Source organism: Pantherophis guttatus, chromosome 2 (genome assembly GCF_059756535.1).
Source record: "Pantherophis guttatus breed Tessera chromosome 2, ASM5975653v1, whole genome shotgun sequence".
Lineage (NCBI taxonomy): Eukaryota > Metazoa > Chordata > Lepidosauria > Squamata > Colubridae > Pantherophis > Pantherophis guttatus.
The window spans coordinates 243,416,174-243,437,937 of record NC_142064.1 but is presented as its reverse complement, the minus strand read 5'-3'; the positions used below and the strand labels follow the sequence as shown (position 1 = coordinate 243,437,937).

Genomic DNA, 21,764 nt, shown 5'->3' with positions numbered 1-21,764 from the left:
TTTGTAATTAAAGGAAAGGTACAGAGAAAAAATGCTGAAGAGAGATTGGCTCTGAACATAATTAGTGGGCAATAAAAGGCAGCCTAAAGCCAGAAGGGAGGCTGAGAGAGTAAAGCAAAACTTCAAAACAAGGGACCAAGATGTTGAACCCTTTTGTTACACTGGGATTCAAGTACCTGCTCTATGTACTAATTTCAGGTAGCTGCTGAGTCGAGTTAAATTTTTTGTTCTTGTACTTGACATAAGGCTCCAAAAAATATAATCACAAGACCAGAATATCCAGCAGATCATTTTTGTCATTAGCCTCCAGGTTAATTCCTTTGAGGAGATCGATAGGTTCAAGAAACCACTGATTCTTCTGCTTACTTACAGCAAGGCCTTTTTGGTGGTAGCCCATTCACAGGGGAATGCTTACCTGAAAGTTATGAAGCCACCTACATTTACACATTTTACATGCCTGCTAGAGATCCAAATCTTAACCCAAATCTTTACTAACGATGTTTTGCATTCTATTTTTTGTTTCACTTTTTAAATCAATTGTGTCATTTTACAGTAACTAGTCTTATCCTTTTACATCCTTTGACATAATGACCATAATTGAGCTTGGAATTATAGTTGTAAGTCATGATGATCATTAAAAAGGGTCATCATGTGACGTGACTGATTTAAGACCTTTTTACAGTGGTTGTTCAGCTAACCCAATGGGTGATTTTTTGCCGGGAAGAGGAAGTAAATGCTAGTTTTCAGCAAAAAAAAAAAAAAAAAATCATAAATCATGACCAGGGACTTTACAAGGAGCCATAAATATGGGCTGGTTGCCACATGCCCAAAATGCAGTCATCTGACTTTATCACATTTCATCCCCACTTCAAATCTGGGTCATAAGTGGGCTCCAAGAGGAGCCAAAGCCTCCCTGTAGGGGAGGCAAAGCAAAGCGGGGTGCCCTGTGTGGTCATGGAGAGTTGCAACTCTCCTGCCTGACCCGAGGTTTTTCTTTCCCTCTCAGCCATGGCAAAGAGAAGAGGCAGCCTAAATATGGCTGCCATGAAGCTGAGACAGCTGAGGAACACCTAAGACTGGTGCTGGAGCAGAGTTAGTGAACAGTGATTGGAGCTGGGTGAGACGATTCCTTTTTTTTAAATTTTGCATTTAGTCCCTAAACTTAAAGGAAAAAAGAACAAAATCCAGAGAAGAAAAGAGACTCTTAGAATTACCCTTTTTTAAAGCAGCAAATAACCATAGAGAGAAAAATCCTAGACCCAAATGAAAGGAACTGAGGGGAGAAAAGCTAAAGATCTTTTAATCAAAGAAAATTGGATTCTAAACTGGGTAGGCATTAAAATATGCTGGAACTATGGACCTCAATTGATTCAAGTATTTAATTTTGTCTCTATAAATGGAATTAATTTTAGATTTTAATTTATGACATTTGAAACAATGTTGAAACCTCTGTTGATACTGCCATCTATTGGTGAATGGAATATACTGCACCCCTACAAATCTAAGAACATTTTGACAGAAGAAACAATGTCTTTTTGAAGGATTGTAGTGATACTAACTGTCCTATAATTAATTACTTTACTATTGTGATAAGGAAGACTTTTAAGTAAAGTAAAGTGACTTTTGTTGTGTGGAAACTGTCTGGACTATTTAAATGGAATTCATTAATAACCCTGAGATGTAAAGAGCTATGATTATTGAACTCTTCGATGAGCAAAACTGAATATTTCATTTGTGGCCCTGACTAAAAGTGGACTTATTAAACTAAAACAAGATGCCTTTTCAGGGGGAAATGAGTGAGATTTCAAGAGAAATGATGTGGATGTTTCAAAGCATCAGGGATATCATGGCAAAGAACCAAAGAAAAATAAAAGATTTAATCCAAGGCATAAGTGACAAAGTAGAAACTATGATACAACTGGCAATGAATGAAGATCAAAGAGTCCAGGAAAGAGAGAAGGCGGTGGAAAGAATGGAGGAAAAGATGAAACAGACTAATTACCAAATAAAAAAAAAGGATGAGAAAAACTTGAGAAATATAAAAAGGAATTGTAATTGGATAATCTGGAAGGGAGATAGTTTGAAAGGGAGATAGGACTATGGATGGATACTCTGGAGATATGGCAGTTTAGGAGGATAGAGATAGGAGAAATATTTAGATGGAATAATGAAGATACAGATGTTGACAGAGACAAAGATCCAAGAGAGGAGTATGGAAGGAAAGCCCAAAAACAAGTAAGAATTGAAGTATTCAATTCTTATGAGGTAAGAAAGTATGAGGCAAGGGATGATGGATAGAATAAATTTTTTTCCTCCCCCCCTTTCTTCTTTTTTCTAATATGATGGTCTAATTAAAAACTAGAAATAGAGGTAGAAATAAGAATATACACCTTTATGTGAAGGACTATATATTAACATAAATATGTGTTTTAAGACAGAATAGAGGTAGAAATTAGGGGGAATATTAGTAGTTATAATTTCTATATAAATCAAAAATAAGTAATAATTAGATGGAAAATTGAGAGGTTGAAAGATGTATGTTCAAGATCATTGACATTAGAATGGAACACTGAAATATTGAATATATGTTTAAAATATATGTTTGATATATGTTTAAAAATTAAAACCCAATAAACCTTGAAAAAAAATTGTAGTAGGGGAAGATAGTCCAGAGTTTACCTGAAACATGAGCACTAAAAGTGAACAATGTAAAACTAAACAGTATAGAAAAGTACAAAACTAAAAACAACACATGAAACTCTGAGCCATAAAATGGTCTTTAGCAGTTATTTCTAAACCTTGAGGAAGGGCTAAGTAATAAACACTAAGAGTTATCTGATTAGAAAATGGAGATTAATATTTAGAAGTTAAAATTTAGAGCTAAAAGGTTTGGGAGATAAAAACAGCTGTTTCAGTTTATACTGCTTAAAATGTTTATGAGCCTTGGTACAGACACACCAGTATGATGGTCATACATGCATATATGCATATATAATGCCATCCCAAGCCTAAATAAATATGCAGGGCTGTGAAGCCTAAGATGCTATCAAGATGCTGAAGCTAACATAGAATTAACTACACTGTGCATGGATGTAAATATTGCTCTGTCTGGGCCAGAAATAGAGTCTGTCAGAATCTACTGAGTTCTATTTACTCCGCTGCACAGATTTTTGCAGCAGTGTACAGGTAGTCCTCAATTTACAACCATTCATTTAATGACCGTTCAATTACAACAGCACTGAGAAAAAGTGACTTATGACCATTTTTCACACATACAACCATTGCAGCATCCCCATGGTCACGTGATCAAAATTCAGATGCTTGGCAACTGACTCATGTTTATGATGTTTGCAGGGTCCCGGGGTCATGTGATCACCTTTTGTGACCTTCTGACAAACAAAGTCAACGGGGAAGCCAGATTCACTTAACTGTGTTACTAACTTAACATCTGCGGTGATTCACTTAACAACTGTGGCAAGCAAGGCCGTAAAATGGGGCAAAACTCACTTAACAAATATCTCACTTAGCAACCGAAATTTTGGGCTCAATTGTGGTTGCAAGTTGAGAATTATCTGTTCTTAATGGCAAGGTTCTCATCTAAAAGTAGCCAATACATGTAGCAATGGCTTGTATGGCCATGACACCCATGCAGGAATTGAAGTCTAAATGATCATAACAATCACCTCTGTAAAATGGGTGAAAGAGGAAGACATGATTGGTAGCACATGGGCACTCTGTCTGCCAAAGGGCGTGTCATATATCTGCCTTCAAGAACAGCAAAAGGGAGGGCACTGAGCCAAAGTAAAAGCCTTGTGGCTTGGGATTTCCAATTGTTGGAAATTAGAAAGGAGGAGATAACATACTGAAGTCTTTCTTAACTGAAGAAGTTTGAAGCACTGCTCAGATCTAACTGGCTCTATTTCCATTATCCTTGGTTTATTTACAGGTTTTGCTTTATCATATTCCATAGCCAATAGGATAGGCAAAGGAAAACCCAAGACAGATCCTTACAGTTCTTTTACTGTACGTGAAGATTATTGTCCCACAAAGTTGGGGACGCCAATAGCTCTCTTGAACTACAATATGTTTGAGCTCAATTTGCTAAACAGCTTCCTTTGGGAAGATACTGTAAGAAAATCCACTATAAATGGCCTTTATAGCGGGTGTAGAAACATGAACATGTTTCTATGCAAGCAAAAAAATATCCTTCAGTAAATAAATAAGATTTGAATTATGCAATGTATTAATGATAACATATATGAAAGATTGATAAGAACTCCACATTACAATATTTATTCTAGGATTCTTCTCCTTTGTTTAGTGATGGTATTAACTTTTGTCCCCAAATCAAATACCCTGACCTTATTTTATGCTTTCCACTTTCTGTAGTGTTATATTTGTGACATTATGTAAATAGAACATTTTTTTATCATTGAAACTTTTAAAGAAGATTTCTGCTCCCACTCCATATCCTTTGTAGCATCAGTTAAAACCCCAGTTAATGGATTGGTGGATAAACAATTTCAGTCTCTTCCCCACTATCAATGTGTCTGTCTCTCACTCTGTGTGTGTGTGTGTCTCGCATACACCTTCCTACCACAGCTACCACCACCAACACCACCGCTACTGTCTTTTCTATCTCCTTTTCTCTATCTCCCTCTGTCTTTGGCCACTGAAATGTAGGTCAAATTGCATCACTATAAAATGCAACAGCCAGAAAGGTGTTTTAAAAATGCTGACATCCTTAGCCTGGGGTGCATGCCACTGTCTTTTGTTTACATTGTGCATGGCGATGTGACATTGTACCTGTAAATGAACAAGTCTCTTTTTTAAGGTTAGTGCTGTGGCACCTAAATTACTAACACTGAAATTGTATTTTCCTTTTGTTTGTTTGTTTGGGGTTTTTTTTTGGGGGGGTAGTAAATTAATATTGAACAGTTAAATATAAACGCTTCATAATAGTGAAGCATTAGGGAACTGTTAAGAAATATTTATGAATAAATGAAAAGCCCCATCTTCTGTGTTTTGTTTTAACAATAGACTTTGTAGATTTGTAAAATCCATGTGCTTTGTAAACATTAGCTCCTCCTGTTGGTTGTGCGCAGATGTATTTTACATTTTATTCAACTTATGCTTTTGGCAGTCTATTCTTGAGATGTGAAATAGTAACCTTTTCTTGTGTACACCTTTATTTTTAATAGCCGGTTTTCTTATGTCTTTTATGAAGGCTTTTCACACTATTAACTCTAATAATTTCTGAACTGAAAAAAATGAGCTTGACAGTTTATCTAATTAAGCAAAATTTAGTTAATAAATCTAAATTTTAACTTCAATTTTTCTGTACACAGTTTGTTATGGAACTTAAAGAGCTTTTCTAAAATACAGATAATGTGGAATATTAGATTATATAAGCATTCAATTACTTTTTGGAAATTTAATAAATTAAGGAATTTTTTAATAAAATCACTGCATAATATTACTATGTGCATTTTTTGCAGTTTGGATATTTATATTCAGATAGTTTAATTAAGAAGCCAAACTGCAATGTGGGCATTTAAATTATGGAATTAACATTTCTGTCTGTGTTTTAATGTTATCTGGAAGTTAAAAGAAAATTTTTATTGATGGAGACGAATCTGCTACTGACAATAATGTGTCTGTTAAAAAATGTTTTTTCCCATAGGCTTAAGTACCAGGTTGTTAGTGGAACCTGATTTGATGAATTTGTGACTGAAGATTAGGTCGGCTTTTGAATTTTGCATTTACTATATTTTTTGAATCTGTATGTTATTTTTTATCTTTTTTTAATTGTGAACCACCAAGAGTTATTTGCTTAGCAGAATAGCTGTATCCATTTTCTAAATAAATAAACTGTCATTGACTGTTAGGACAGAAGTAAGAAGCTTGTATATCTGTGTTTACAATTACAAAGAGAAAAAATATATCAGATGGAGAAATCAAATAGTGAGTGATTGCTCAGAATCTTTGCTTTTGAGTTTGCTCTATAGGTGGCTCATTCCCAAAGCACCAAGATTGTTGTTGATATCAAGCTATTAGTATAACTTAAAATGTTTCACATTGCTTTTACTGTACGTTGAGCCGGTAGGTTTTTCAAGATCTGTCCGCTTTGAATGTTGAAAAGCAACAAGGTGGTATGGTGGTACAGGTTCTGCCCCTTTTGGACATGCATGTGGCATCTCAAGGGACAAAGCTTGCATTGTGATGTCCTTTTCATCATTCTGACCCCCTCTTGCCTGTTCCCCCAGATGCTGCTCTGTTGGGAGTTTGCTGACATTCTGTTATCGATGCCAAGAAAATAATAATATGAACTTGGGCAAGGTTTGTTAGCAGTAGTATTTTAACAGCAGGGGCTCAAGAATATTATTATTATTGTCTTTAACAAGATCCTAAATACATTCTGTTCTCCCTACATATGATTTGAATACACTTTTCATATAATTTGAACTTACTTTGCAAATAAAAAAGCTTTATGATGGTTAAGTTTAAGCAGTCGGGTTCTAATAAGCTGGAGATTTATTAGTATTGTACAACCTGCATTATTTTGCTAAGGGCAAAATCTTATTACTGTAATAGTGATTTGATTATGTATTCCATTGCAGATTTAATCAGCTGTAAAAGGAAACTTCCACAATCCAGGCAGATGATGATCAATTGATATATCAACCTGATTTTTACCAGATTTTAAGGTATTGTGACCCCACTAATCAATGCATTCACTCATACACATACACGCATGTTAGAAAACATGCTAATATTGAGAGAAAGTAGAGTTTGGACCGTGTTCTTATTACATCTTTTGTCCAATGACAGACAAATGATCTGCTACTAATAAATGAAGAGTACTGGGGATAATGATATCTGTTGCATAAGAAAAATTATACTCTCCTCTCCCCTTTTTTTTAAAGAAGATAGAGTTGCATATATTATTCAAAGAAAAGGCGAGATTGAGCACATTAAACAGGAATGGGTCACTCCCTTACGACAGGAATAAATTGCTGTTTTATCTTACTGTTCAAAGATAAGTTTGTAAACATTTTTGCAAACATTATTCTGCAAATATTTTAAATTAATAAACCAGGAATGCATGTGTTGTGAACATTTGAATTAATAAACCAAGAATGCATGCATAAACTGAGGCCATATAGGGCCACGTGCAACTCCCAAACCATTCTGTATAGCCCCCTGGTGTCTTCTAAAAATTAGCTAATTAATGTCATGAAGTCTCATCATCTTGAAACAAGAACTTTATTAATCTCATTTTGAGACCTATATAGTATATTTTTATTTTACCTTATAAACCTTAAGATGAATGAACTTTTCTAGAAAGTGTCTGAAATCCAAGTAAAAACATAGTAAACATTTGCTGTTTTTAGGTGGGAGGGTTGGTATGTGTTTATATCTAAATGAAGTGTAGGTATTCTTTGAGTTATGGCTATTCATTCAGTGACTATTCAAAGTTGCAACATTGCTGAATGTGGGTCCTCATAGTTCTGGCCGTCACAGCCTGCTCACAGTCGTGTCGCAGGGTCCCTGTCACAAGTCCCTTTTTTTAAACCATGCCCAATTGAATTAACCCAGGAGAGAGAGAGAGAGAGACAGAGAGACAGAGAGACAGAGAGAGACACAAAAGCACTGGATTCTGGACAGATGGTTTCTTTATAACTCCTGTGAGGATTGGAGTTCTGGGGTGAGGGGTGTAAAAACAAACATACCAAAGTGATATATGTGTGATTCCTATATTCTTTTCTATTGCTATCACTGTTCTATTACTATGACAATTGCTATTACTCTATATTCTCTTAAATTACTATTACTCTGAAGTTTGCATTATATACTACTAGCTGGACGCCCAGGCTTCGCTACGAAACTATGTGATGGGGCTTGATAAATTGACAATTAAAGCTTGAAAATTAATGAGTAGTTTAAAAAGTGACTGTATTATTTCATTAGAGATGGTAAGCTAAATTTCTGTTACAGATGAAGACATTATTGTAAGTGTAACAACAATAAAATAGATGGGTTTTTAAAGCCCTTTAATCCCAGCAGCAACCATGGATGTTTGGGGGTTATTAGATGTATACTTTTTTACAGCCTGTCTACTGACTTGGGGATAAATTTGACGATACTTGTGTGCAGCTTCCCTTACTTGTATTTTCCTAATCGCATCTGTAAATCTTTTTCTGCGTTTTTTGCCTCTTTTCCCTTTAACTGGTGTTACAGTAGAAGGAACAGATTCGTCTGAACTGAGGAGGAAAATAAGGAGAAAAAAATGCTGCCTCTGCCTACCAACATCCATCGGTATTCATCTGGCTTGCGTCCTGTCAGTGTGTGAGAGAGTTGAGGGAGGGGTGTTTGCAAAGTGAAACAATATTTGCTGTGTGAGCAAGAAGGAGACAGGAAGGAGCCTGGCTGTGGCTTAGCTCAAGTGTTCTCTATTAAAGCTGCTTCCTGCTGTGAAAGTAAAACTGAAAGTGAAACCCCTCTCCTCTGCTTGTGTTTTGCATTTGGAACAGATTTCTTTTCAGGTGGGGAGGGGGAATAGAACTCCTTAGCATCAGAGCATGTTAATCATAATATAGGAAATACTAATGGTCTGATGGTCATTTCGAAAAATCCTTTCTTAGTGAGCACCTAGAAGCCAAGAGGAACATACATGGCAAATTTCAAGTTTGTAGGCTTTATGGTTGTGGAGTTTTTGTGACTACAGCGTGAGTGGTTTTTGCGTTTATATATATAGATTATTAGTCAATGTATTCTATTAATATTACCTATTACTATAGTACCTACCGGTATTATTCTGGTACAATTACCTATATACTAAGCTTTATACTATTACTACTATGCATCAACATTTCTTTCTTCAGCCTGTTCTGCTAAGTCCTCTCTCTCTGATATTTCTTCTGTTTCCCTTAGTGGCCAGCATGTTGAGTTCTTGCATCTTTTTTTACATTGTACTTTGTCTTGCTGGGCCTCTACACTTATTCTCCTCTCTTTTGGACCGTCCACTGCTTCTGAAGTAAAAACGCTTTCTTTACAGAGTAAAACACTGTTTTACTCTGTTTGCTGGTGGCTTAAGATATTTAAGACATATCTCCTCTGTACTTCTCCTGTCTTCCCATACACCCATGTCAACGTTGCAGCTTTATTGACAACTTTTGTGATTTCCATTGTTCCCTATTGGCTTCCTACAAGCAAAGTCAATGGGGAAGCCGGCGGGAAGTCAGACATCATAGTCATGTGAGGTCCTCACTTAACAATGCATGCAGTCCTTGCTTAATGACAGCAATCTGGACTGCTGGAATTTGCCATTGCTAACAACACGATCATATGATATTCATATTTAACAACCATGTCATGGAGCAACAGCAATTCCAGCCCCATTTGCCACAATAAGATAAGAACTACAATAACAGTATAGGAAATGTGTATACATAAATAAAGCAGTCAGCTCAATGAACGTCATTTCTACAATAATCTAAATTATTTGTTGAGTGCTGCAACTGAAAAGTCCGATTCTTCGAGCTTCTTTGTGAAAAAAGAAAAGGATCCTTTTTAACTTTGTGAAATCAGATTCCAAATGTAGTTCAAGGGAGAGTCAATTCCAGAGAGAAGGAGCTAACTGAGAAGAGGCCATATGAAATATGAGGTGGCCACTCTGCCATGTGAAAAAAATTAAATGACCCATCAGCTACATTGAAAGTTGCAAGTTAGTGTCATCTTTTGGACTAACTCTAGACCCAGTGCTTTCAGGATGTAGGTTGTCAGCATTTGAGAGGATCTAATTTTGGTGATAATGCTATTCTCTGTGCAGCAGAGGCATAATCTGGAGGGAATTATTTTCTATCCCAAGCAATGCAGGACATTCTCAGATTGCTTATAGACAGTACAGATCATCTCCAACATTCATCTCCATAGCAAGTGTGTCTTTTTGTGATGAAATGTAATGTTGCTGGAAACATGTGATTCTGGTACTTACAATCTACAAATCAATTAAGGTTTTAGTAGCATCTTTTGATAGCATTGCTGTTTCTCCTTTTTTAAAAAAAGCTTTTTGTAGTTTATCCTGTTACCATTCCAGGACCAGAATCTGAGGAGTTGCTCAGCTAAAATAAAACCTCTTGCTCTCTCTTCTCAGAAATGATTGGTTGGGCAAATACTAAAAGGATTCATAGCTGTGCTTTCTCTCCCTGAAATTAAACTATTACCGAAGCTTGCATACCTTCTGTGTTTAATACTCTTGTGATGAATAAACTGCATAATAAAATCTGAACCAGATATATTTAGTCTGAAATCTTATACCTTGTCTTTCAGACATTCAGTCAAATGATTAAGTGCAACATACATACTTAGCGCGCTGTTCCCTTTTAGGGGAACCAGTGATATGCTGAGTACAGAAAAGGAATGAGATGCAATACGAAAAAGAAATTAAATGAATCATACGCGCAGAAAAATAAAATACAGTTCAAACTAGTTTAACCATATATACCCACAGAAGCATGGAGTAGTTGATCAGAGTCATGATGAATGGGTGCAAGTCAATATCTTGATAACCATGGCATATGGAAGATTATGAACTTGAAATGTGAAAAGAACATATGAAAAAAAATAAGAATTAATAAAAAAGAAACCAAATTGATGAAAGAAGTAACATGTTGTGTGCTTATGAAAACTAAGATAAAGGAAAAGGATGTGATTGATTTGAATAAAGTTGGAATCACATTGGAGTAGAATTGGTAAGTAGAGGCATGAAAATATAATTTATTTATGAAAAAAGATTACAAAATGTTTGTGAAAAAGCATAACTTAGTGGCATCCAGATTGTTGTATGTATGACAGTAAGGATTCCTAAATTGGTGGTAGCTGCATGTTTCCCTTCACTGAATTACAATAATAAAAAGATCAGAAATTTGGGGAAGCAATTTAATTTTATTAAACATTACATTTAAAAAGGATTAAAATAATGCAAACTAAGAAAAAGAAGTAAAAAGAAAGTGCAGAAAATAAGAAACAAAAAGAAAAGGAAAATAATGCAGTAAAGAAAATGAAAAATATTTAAAGAAATTATCTCCCCCTTCATCACAAGTATGAACAATTTTAGTAACTTATCACCTCATAAAATACAACAAATGATCTCTTCTCCCTATATTCAATTTCTTATCTGTAAACATGCCTTAAAGCCTCATTGTTCAGGTCTCGTCAGTAAAATCCATTAAGAGTTACCAGAGATAACAATATACCTATTTTAACTTTGATTAAATAAACCAGCTTGATATTCCTTCCTTTTATTTTTAATAATTTTGAATTTTAATCCCTTCACATAATGTCCTAGAATTTCTTTTGACTCCTTTAGTTCCTTTGCACAACATTCTTCAGATCTTTAATAAGTTCTTTTTAACCCCAAATAGGTAAGTTATCCACATCACTCTTGTTAATATGAAAAGATTTGTTATTTGTGCATCTCATTTAATTATGAAGACATCAGTTGGTTTCATTTGTACATTCAGCGTACCATCTTTTTCCACATCATTATTGTAGCCAGTCCTTTTAAAATCCACTTTCAGATCAGTCTCAACATTATCCAGTAAAATTTGTTACTTTTTTGTTAGATTCATTTCTCTAGAGTCATGTACAACGTACACTGTTTTAAGAGGCAACTTTTGTTTTCTAAGAAGGAAACAAAAAGGCCAGGACACATCCCCTTCAGCAGCCCATAATCAAGTAGGATTAACACTAGGCAAACAGTTAAACATAAAACAATACTCTAATCAAGAAACTATACCCCTATTAATACCAGCTACTGTATATAAACAGTGAAACCCATACTCAATAGCACTGATGATGTTATCTAGTTGGGTAACAAAACAGCTACAAGCAATCAATTAAGCTCGGAGAGCACCAATGACTCTATAGTTCAACTCTGAACTTGTCAGGCCTGCCTCCGTTCAAAACCCAAGAAAGAAAACCCCCAACCCCCAAGAGCCTTGGTACTACAGGGGTTTAAGGCACCCTGTTATTAAGCTTATTAAGACCAGCTGCCTGCAATTACTGCAGGGTTCGAATCTCGCCAAGGCTCAAGGTTGACTCAGCCTTCCATCCTTTCTAAGGTAGGTGAAATGAGGACCCAGTTTGTGGGGGCAATAAGCTGACTTTGTATAAATATACAAAAGGATGAAGGCTATTGCTTAGCGCATTGTAAGCCGCCCTGAGTCTTCGGAGAAGGGCGGCATATAAATCAAATTAAAAAAAAAAAAAAAAAAAACTCCATTGAGACAGAGAAGAGGTACATTTACTGAGTTTGAAATGATAGCAGCGAAAGCAAGGCAAGATCTGATTCAAAATGTGCGAAAGTTACAGATTGAAAGTTTCCCCAAGCCCTTCCCCCCAGGGTCCAGTGCTGAGGGTCCAAGTCCAGTATGATGTTGTGTGAAGCTCATCTTCAGGTATTTCACCCATCTGGAGTCCTAGGACGGTTGGCCTTGGCAGGGTGTAAACAACTCCACTCAGTAGTGCAATAATTCTTGAGAGCATACCAGTTCACATGGGACTTCATCTCACCAGCTCACTTCCCCAACCCAAATACCATGCCCCCACCTATTACTATGGCAGCCAATAGCAAGCAAGCAGCAAACTTAAACCCCATGCTGACAGAGCCATATATATTCTCTTCTATTAGATTAATTTCTTAATAGAAAGGATGGAGAGTGGACATAAGATTATGGAAGCTATTAGGAAAAGAGTGAAAAATGTATGGAATGTATGTTAGTGGAATGTATGAAAAATTATGTTGGGTGGAATGATGAAATGAGCAGCTCAAGGACAGGAAATCGATTATTATTGTACAGATGCTAGAAAAGTGACCATGAGAAAAGAGACAGCATAGAATGTATACTGAAAAAGGGATAATTGCAAAGAATATAGTGAAGGAGGTAAGGAATTGTTAATGTGAAAAGAGGCAAAGAAAATGCAGAGGTGATGGAATGTGTTGGTAGATGAAAGGATAGAAAGAGATGAAGAGATGCAATGAATGAAATAGCTTTAGCTATATTTTCCTTTTCTTAACACATCTTAATTTTTGTCTCACTATTTCTTCTTCCTTTTCTGCTCTTTATATAATATATTGAGTGTGATGAGTACAGTATTTGTGTGTGCGTGTGTGTGCGTGTGAAGAAAAATATCTTTAGAAACTGTGACTCAGAAGACTATCCTCAAAACTGGTTTTTCCTGTATCATAATAAATTTATGATAAATTCCCAAGAGTTGAGCAGAAACTGTATATTAAATTAAATTAAAACCTAGTGTTGGGTGTACATTTTCATACAAGGTAAATTTTACCACTCTTGCATTTTACTGAATACATTATTTTATTGATTCCGTATTTTAGCAGCCTTTGTTATTATTCAAGTGCAGTGCATAAATAGTATTTTAAAGTAATAGAAGGTCTTTATAATGACTCAGCTACCTCTTTCGTTGGGCAGTTGACTAAGCAAATAGGAGAAAAATGGACATCTCTGTCCATTAACAGGAATGGGTTATGGTTTTTATAGGTGCCTGTTTATTTCATTATATATAGCTAAATCCCTTTCATATTTGTTCCATTACATCTCATGCAGATGTTTAGGGATGAGTGTTTGTAGTGTCATACAAATTTTGTCACTGTCCCTCCTTATCTCCCACCTTCCAAACACCTATCTTTTACAGTACAATGTTGAAAATGATAGTACCAATTATTCACATTTAATTAATATGGCACAGCCAGAAATGATTATTGGGCCTGAGTACAAGGGGAAGCAAAAATATGGGCCCTTATTTGTACCAGGGATAAAAGTTTTTAGAGGGCAAAATATATGCCTTATGCCTTACAGATGCATAATTCATCTGAAAACCTCTCAGTCTTGTCTACTGTTAGAGTGTAGTCCTTAGAATTTAATATGAGCCCTAGGGGTGATCTTGCATCCAAGAGAAATTTTAAATTCCTGATTTAACAGATAAATACCAGTAATATAGATGTTGTTTTTATATTTTCAGTAACATTTAAAATAAGAGAAGATAATTTTATACAGTTTTATTTATCAGCTGAAATGAAATCTTTGACATAATGAAATGACATATTTTCTGTAATGTTTTTTTTTTTATTTATTTTATTCTGGAGGGTAAATTACTCATTGTATTTCAGGTATGCAAAAAAAGAGTTAAATCAGATAAAGGGTAAAATAAATAGTGATAATTTCAGCAAATCTCTTACTACAGAGTGCATCTTGACTAGCTGATAAAATCAGGTTAGATAAGATCAAACAAATCTTTCTGGAATCTGCTCAAGTAAATTTTTAATAATAAAGATTCTTAAGTAATTGTGTGGGAAAGGAAGTAGTGGTTTCTGTCTATCTCTGTGTGTGTGTTTGCTTCTTTGTTTTAATATTGTTTTTCTATCAAATGATAGAAATGTATATTTAAAGTTAAAATTGAATATGCATAGTGTTCTGGCCATCTGAAGATGGAATAAATTTAAAAACAGAAGTACATCAGGCACTGTCTTGGTCTGTATGTTGAGAATGATGAAAATATATTTATACAAGAAAGATAGAAATAAGTGATTTTATTTCATCATAAGCTCTTTGTTTCACATGTATGGGTTTTGTATGTCATTGTGTTCCACAAAGTTCACAATCTTTCAGAGCTTTGGGAATTTTTGGCAGGAATTGTATGCACTATGTAAAGGTGGGGCTACAGTAAATTCCTCGCTTTTATATCTCACTTAGCAGCTTCTTTTCTGTAATTGTATCAATATTTGTTTTGGTAAATAACTCAATTACTATCCAACTCTAAGAATGATCTATGACTGTTTATTCAGTGATTGTTTGAAGTTATGAAACAATGATGCTTCCAGAACCTTAGCTGACCCACGTTTTACCTCCCCTCACACACTTGTGCACCTTCCCTGACTCTCGCCACACTCTCACACAACCTCCCCCCAACTTGCACTGCACAATTGCATACCCTCCCCTAATCCTTTTGGTACTTCTCTCTGAACATCCTCGTTCTCCCCTGCCCGATCAGCAGCAGCCACTTACCTACCTATCAGCCTGGAACTGACTTTGATTGTGGGAAGCTGTCAGAAATTTACCTCGCCTACAACAGTAGGATTAGATTAATGATTGCAGCCAGCACTACAGGGATTTTTGTTGCTAACCAGTGCAATCATACCCTTTAATTATGGAAATTCTGGTCCCAAAGACTATCTCTATGGTTAACATGGACCCATTGCTACTGCATAATCTGGGAAACTTGTCCATTTTAGTCTCCACTTTTACCACCTCTTAGAAGATTTTGTTCTTTATTAAGCTTTCATTCTTGAAGCAGACCTAAGACATCAATCCTTGGGTACCACATCACATGCACAAATAAAATGTTTTCTGATTCTGAAGGCCAGAGCCCCCCAAAAATGAAGAGAAAGAAGAAACTGAAGTCAGGGTTTTCAGTTCCATCCTTTTGGTATTAGTTCCAGTGCATCTGCAGCTTCTTTAATTATTGGCAATTCTCTCCCATTTACCTATTCCATTCGTGTGACAGCAAGGGACCAATAACACAAAATTCTCTTGTGTTGATTCCATTTTAAAAGATTTGGGACCATTGGTCACTTAACCAATGTTCTTATCTAGGATCGCCTTCCTGATCTCATGTGAGCTGTAGTAAGTCTTCACCAGATTTATTCGTTAGATTTTTTTTTTTAACCTGCCACCATTCCACGTCTTTCTGCATGTCCTGGGCAGGGTGCTATTATGGAGTGCAGTGATCTTATAAAAGTATAGTTACCTCTTGTCCCTGACACAACTTCTCGATTATAGTACCACAACAAACATAGCTAGCATCCCCATCAAGTGTCTACAGTGATTTCTTGTGTATCTGATATTCCACTTGCTTTGGAGAAAGCAGCCACAAATTACTGAATCAGGATCAGTCTGTGGCCTCACTTATGTTTCATGTTGGTTTGTCTGTCTGTTAGAGGCATCCTTGCCGGCAGTTCCCTACTTGCCTTATAGAGATGGCTGTAGTTTTATTGAGGAGCAACCATTTTTAGGATACATGTGATTATGACTTGACCTTCTTATTGTTGCTGTTTCCCTTCTATCTGTCATCCAGATGCCAAGGTTGGGAAATATTCTAATAATATTTGGGCATACATGGATTATGGCATGGCTCTTTGGGCTTGTATCTTTCCATACAGCACCTAATTTTTCAACTAATACAGGATTCGGCAGCTCTTGCTGTCCCTGCCCTACTTAAAATGGTCAAAGAGTCACAATTTCTCTAATGCTTAATATGTTAATTTTAATCTATCGCAAAGCATGTTTTAATGATTATCAGATAATCAAATCCCTTTAAAATTTGAGTGACTCATAGGAGTAGCGAACAATATGATTGTACGTATGAATTTTGTTTCCTAGTTTCAACCTCAATAAAAAATCTATTTCTGAATCCTCATTATTCCACAATGAGTTGATGCTCTGCAATTTTAACCACTGAAATGATGAAATGGAGGGCTCTTTTCTCTCTCTGCTGGAATACTGATTGATTCATGACATGTAGTACTGTAGTGCTGGCCAGCCTAATGTGAAATCTAAATTGGCAGGGGATAAAAACTAACGGGTATTAGGCTTTTAAAATCATTTAGATTTAACAGTGGTCCCCCTTCCCTCCCCACCCCCCATCATCTAGTTGTAGAAAGATATATTTTTGTAGAATGTGGAATTTTGGACAGCTTTAATTGGTTAAAAAAAAAGGATTGAACGTAATACATATAAACTGAAAAGAAGGAAGCGACAGAAGGATCCCGCTATATAAACATGTTGTTTTGTGCCTACAAACAGCTACTTAAGTTTTCTGGGCCTTTATATAAGCTGCCCAATACTAGTTAATGTACTGTATAGTCCTATAGATGCATATGGTACTTAAAACTACATGCCATTGAATTCAGTTAAACCTTCTCCTTATTGAGGAGGTAAGGAGGGTCATGGGTCCCATGTCACCCCTGAGAATTTCTGATCAGAAATCTGAAACTACTTGAGTAGTCTCTTCTGTTAAATACAACTGTGATTAAATAGATGTCAGGTATATTTTTCAGTTGGTGTATTTAAATAGGACCTTGGATGATTTACTCAGAACTTTTTAATTGCTATGGTTTTGATTATATGTTTTAATGTTTAATTTCCTATAACATAGCATTTTATTATATATCAAAAAGTGAGCTTTTCTTTTTTTAAAAAAACACTGATGTGATTGAGCATAAGTTATTTTCATTTCATATTGTGATAAATAATACAGTTATTTTCTTTCGTTCGCTCTCTTGATGCTTGGTTTCTCTTGTATTATGCATACTCTTTGCTTTCTCAGTAGAGGGCATGATCTTATTAGAGCTCAAGAGGGCTTGAAAAATCCTTCTTAGGAAATATTCATTGATAAACACTGTTAAACACTACATCAAAACTCAATTTCTCACATTTGCTTTCCACTTAAATGCACAATGATCATTCAGTTACATTTGTACAAGTCCCACATGAAGACAAGTTGTTTCTAATGACTGCATATAATAATAGTAAAAAAAAAAAGAGAGAGAGAGGGCAGATTGTTATATTCTAATAATAAAGAGTTAACTTAGCATTTCCTCATGAATAAACCTGTGACTGATTGACAGATTCTGAAAACGTGTCCTATCTGATACTCTCGTTGAGGTTCCCCCCCCCACCCCCTTCTGTTCATTCATGTCCAATTCTTGGAGACTGCCAGGACAAGTCCCTGCAATTTTCTTGGCAAGGTTTTTCAGAAGTGGTTTGCCATTGCTTCACTTTTTTTTTGTAATTGATGAGATGCATTTGTTACATGCCTATTCTAAGAATGAGACCGAGAGGACCTGTTCTAAACTTCTCTGTTATCTTGATGGATTTTATGTTGCATAATGTTCATAGTCTATTTCAAAAGTAGTCTATTTTCTTTTCTTTTCTTTTTTTGTTTCACTGCAGTGCTTCCTTCCTAATTAAAGTTCCAATTTTTGGTTTGATGTTGTAGCTAGCTACTCATGGTTTGCTACAATTCACCTACAAGACTTACGCTGGATATCTGCCATAGTGTACTCTGCCTTCATGTAGAGCAGGGGTGTGAAACTCAAGGCCTGGGGGGTAGATCTGGCCTCCGGGATACTTAGATCTGGCCTGCGGGGCCACTCTGGAAACAGCAAAAGACCGACCCATGGTGCCAGCATGCCAGCAAAAATGACCCATGGTGCCTCTGCCAGCTCAGGAGGACCGCCTGTGGCCGGAGGCCGTCGCAGCCTAAAATAGAACTTGAGAGCCTGTTTTCATTGGCAGAGCGCTCGGACCACCACAGGCGCCCCTGACAGTGATGTCAAGCTGGCCACGCCCACCCTGGCCCCACCCACCCTGGCCCCCCAAGGTCAAACACAACCCTGATGTGACCCTCAATGAAATCGAGTTTGACACCTCTGTAATAGAAGACCTTGTAGGAGACGACCAGGCTGAACCCGAGGGTGGGGTCAAACTTGTCATCAGTCATGAGTTCTTGCATGCCCACAAGAAATCTAAATCCAACCCACCTTGAATTCCTTTTTATTCTTAACTCCCTTTAATTTCCTTAACCATTGTAGTTCAGATTCTTTTAGAAAATTTAAGCTTGCAATAAATCTTTATACTCATTTGAACTGCCTGAATCTCCTGATTTCCCAGCACTTGACAGAACTTTCCCAAATTCAAGTTTTTTGCAATGTGAGAAGCTTAGAAGCATTTTCTCACTTTACATTAGACATTGGCAACTGGTCACCACAAATGTATTGCTTCCACTGTCAAGTTGGTGACCATTTTTATGGATCATTTAATATAGATCTACAAGATAATTTTTTTCCTTCTATTCAAACACATACATTCCTGCACAATACAACATTTAATAAAAGGTTTAGCTCAATTTAGTCCAAAGATTCCTAGGCCAATATAAACCAAATCTGGACTCTCAATGTCTACTTTTTATTTATATATATATTTGGGGGCAAGAAGCTAAAATAACTCATTTAGTGTCAGATATATCTGTGAGTTGGTTTACAAGCATTAGTGCTATTTTCTCATTGTTGCGGAATGCAGTAACTTCTCTTAGTTAAACTTAATTAATTTATCATGTATTTCAGAATTGGAATTGGCCTCATGAAACACATAAGGCATGTGTCTAGTGTTTCACATATCCACAGGTACATATAATAAAGCACAAGACATGTTACGTACAGAAACTTTATTATTTGACAATTTAGCTTCAGTGCATTGAAGCTGTAATATATTGAATTCTAATTAACATCAGCTATAAGTAGTCCTTTACTTATAGTACAACCGTAATTGTGTCCACAGTTATGCTTGTAAATGATGATATTTGTTAAGTGGGTCATCATGTGGCTGAGCCCTTTCTTGGAGCAGTCTTTAATTGAACATGATCATCAAGTGATCCCATTGTTCACTAGAGGGCTTTTTTTTTTTTTTTGCCAGAAACTGGAAATAAACAACAATTGTAAACACAGGTTGTTTGTTGAGTGCCCAAAATGGGGTGGAGGCCATCAGAACTTCAATTCCAGCTCATAAGTAGTTTTTTTATGGTTTCTTGTAACTTTGAACTGTCGCTAACTGGAGACTAGCTCTACTTATCATAGTAGCTGTTTTTAAAAAGATAAATAACAAAAAAAAAATGCGCAAGCAAATATCACTTTATTCAACAAGTTAAGCAGTGTGTTATTATTTGCTGTTTTTGCTATTAATTTCCCCTTAGGAAATGAATCTGTTTTTCATAGAAGAGCCGTGATGACACAATGGTTAGAATGCAGTATTGCAGGTTAACTCTGCCGACTGCCATTGGTTCGATCCTGACCTTAGGAAATGAATCTGTTTTTCATAGAAGAGCCGTGATGACACAATGGTTAGAATGCAGTATTGCAGGTTAACTCTGCCGACTGCCATCGGTTCGATCCTGACCTTAGGAAATGAATCTGTTTTTCATAGAAGAGCCGTGATGGTGCAATGGTTAGAATGCAGTATTGCAGGCTAACTCTGCCAACTGCCATCAGTTCGATCCCGACCGGTTCAAGGTTGACTCAGCCTTCCATCCTTCCAAGGTTGGTAAAATGAGGACCCAAAATGTTGGGGGCAATATGCTGACTCTGATTTTGTCTTCTCCAGTATCCAATAGGAAATCAGAATAACTTCCTCCTCCCTCATTCAGTCATATGTTTCTTTTCAATTAAAACTTGACAAAGCTTCTCTTAAGTATGATTTCAGTGTTTGTTAACAAGAAGACAAACAAATCTCTCTCTGCTCCGGGGATTCTGGTTCTTTTGGCATTTTGTGTTGTCCTGCTTGATGTCCTTCAAAGCATCCCATTTCTGAAGACCGTCTTTTGTTGAATGCTCATTGAATAGCTTTGCACACTTGTTACTGCATGTACCATTTTCACAACACACTGAGTTTCTGTTGCAATTTGGACTATGGATTATTACATGCTTCAATACCAATTTATGCAGCTCTGGATCTTCATTTGAGTTGTTCATTATTTCAGTTTGAACAAATATATCCTAATCTTGTGGTCTTGGTTTAGATGCTTCATCAAGCCATAGTAGACAGTGCGAATGAGGCAGACCCCACTTTTGGTATTCCACACTTAACGCTTAAACCAGTACACCTACCAAAGACACTATGTGCCCCAGTGAGGTACTTCAGGATCAACTTTCTCTTAAAGTTGAGTATTCCTCCAATTAAATCTGGGTGATCCAATAAATTCCAATAAAAAATACTGTCCTATTTCTAGCAAGTATGGATTGCATATCATGATAATGATAAATGAAGCATTGTCATACTTCTGTATATACATCATGGCATCTTCACATTATTCCATATATTTTGATCCACAACAAATGTTAAAGAGAGAATGATGCATCTTCCAATGTTTCTAAAATCATCATCATCATCATCATCATCATTCAGTGTTATCAGTCAGACCTCTGTTTGATGTTGATCTCAAGGTTGCTTGATTCATTCATTTGAAACTCAGCCTCTCACCTGTAATCTTAGCAGTCATATCAGCCACATATTGTTGGACTATATCTCTTTCTCTTCTAAAATTATTAAACTCAAGTTCTCATATTTTTTTATTATTTTTTCCTGGAATCTCTATTTTTCTTCTCATTATATAGTATACTTTCAAAAATATACTTTTAATTCATATAGTAGAGTTAATTTGATGTCTTTAATGAATCAATTGTCAAGTATCTTCAGAGTTTACAGATGCATGTTGAGATTACTCCATAGCCAATTACCTCAGTGAAAACCAGTAGCATATTTCAAATAAAACATGATGTGTATTTTGTGTAACAAATAATTTTCTGTCCCTCTGTGGTAAACAATAATATGTGTGAACTTTAAAACAATTGTAAAATAATTTGTGAGACCATAGATTCTCTGTAAAGTACATTTTTCCTCCTTTCTGAGTTAGATGTTAAAGAATTTCATCTTCTTGCCACTTTGTTTTGGCATAAGATAGCTATAAATATCTGCAGAGGGGAGGGCAAAGTTATTTTGGAATGTACAGCCACAGTTTCTTAATCATTTCTTGTATCCTGTACCCAAAGTATTGATGTAATGCTATGCCAGAATATTTTGAGTGATTATAAAGTTCAATAGGTATAAGAACTACTACCCTAGCAAAAA

The 21,764-nt window shown here is 36.0% G+C and overlaps 1 protein-coding gene across 1 annotated transcript in view; it reads left to right on the top strand.

Moving 5' to 3' along the window:
• Positions 1–21,764, top strand: part of ATXN7 (ataxin 7) — a 115,251-nt gene that overhangs the window by 16,878 nt on the left and 76,609 nt on the right. Inside the window, exon 2 of the mRNA XM_034440650.3 lies at positions 6,621–6,707. The gene's annotated coding sequence lies outside the window, so the exon portion shown is untranslated. The remainder of the gene's footprint in view (positions 1–6,620; positions 6,708–21,764) is intronic.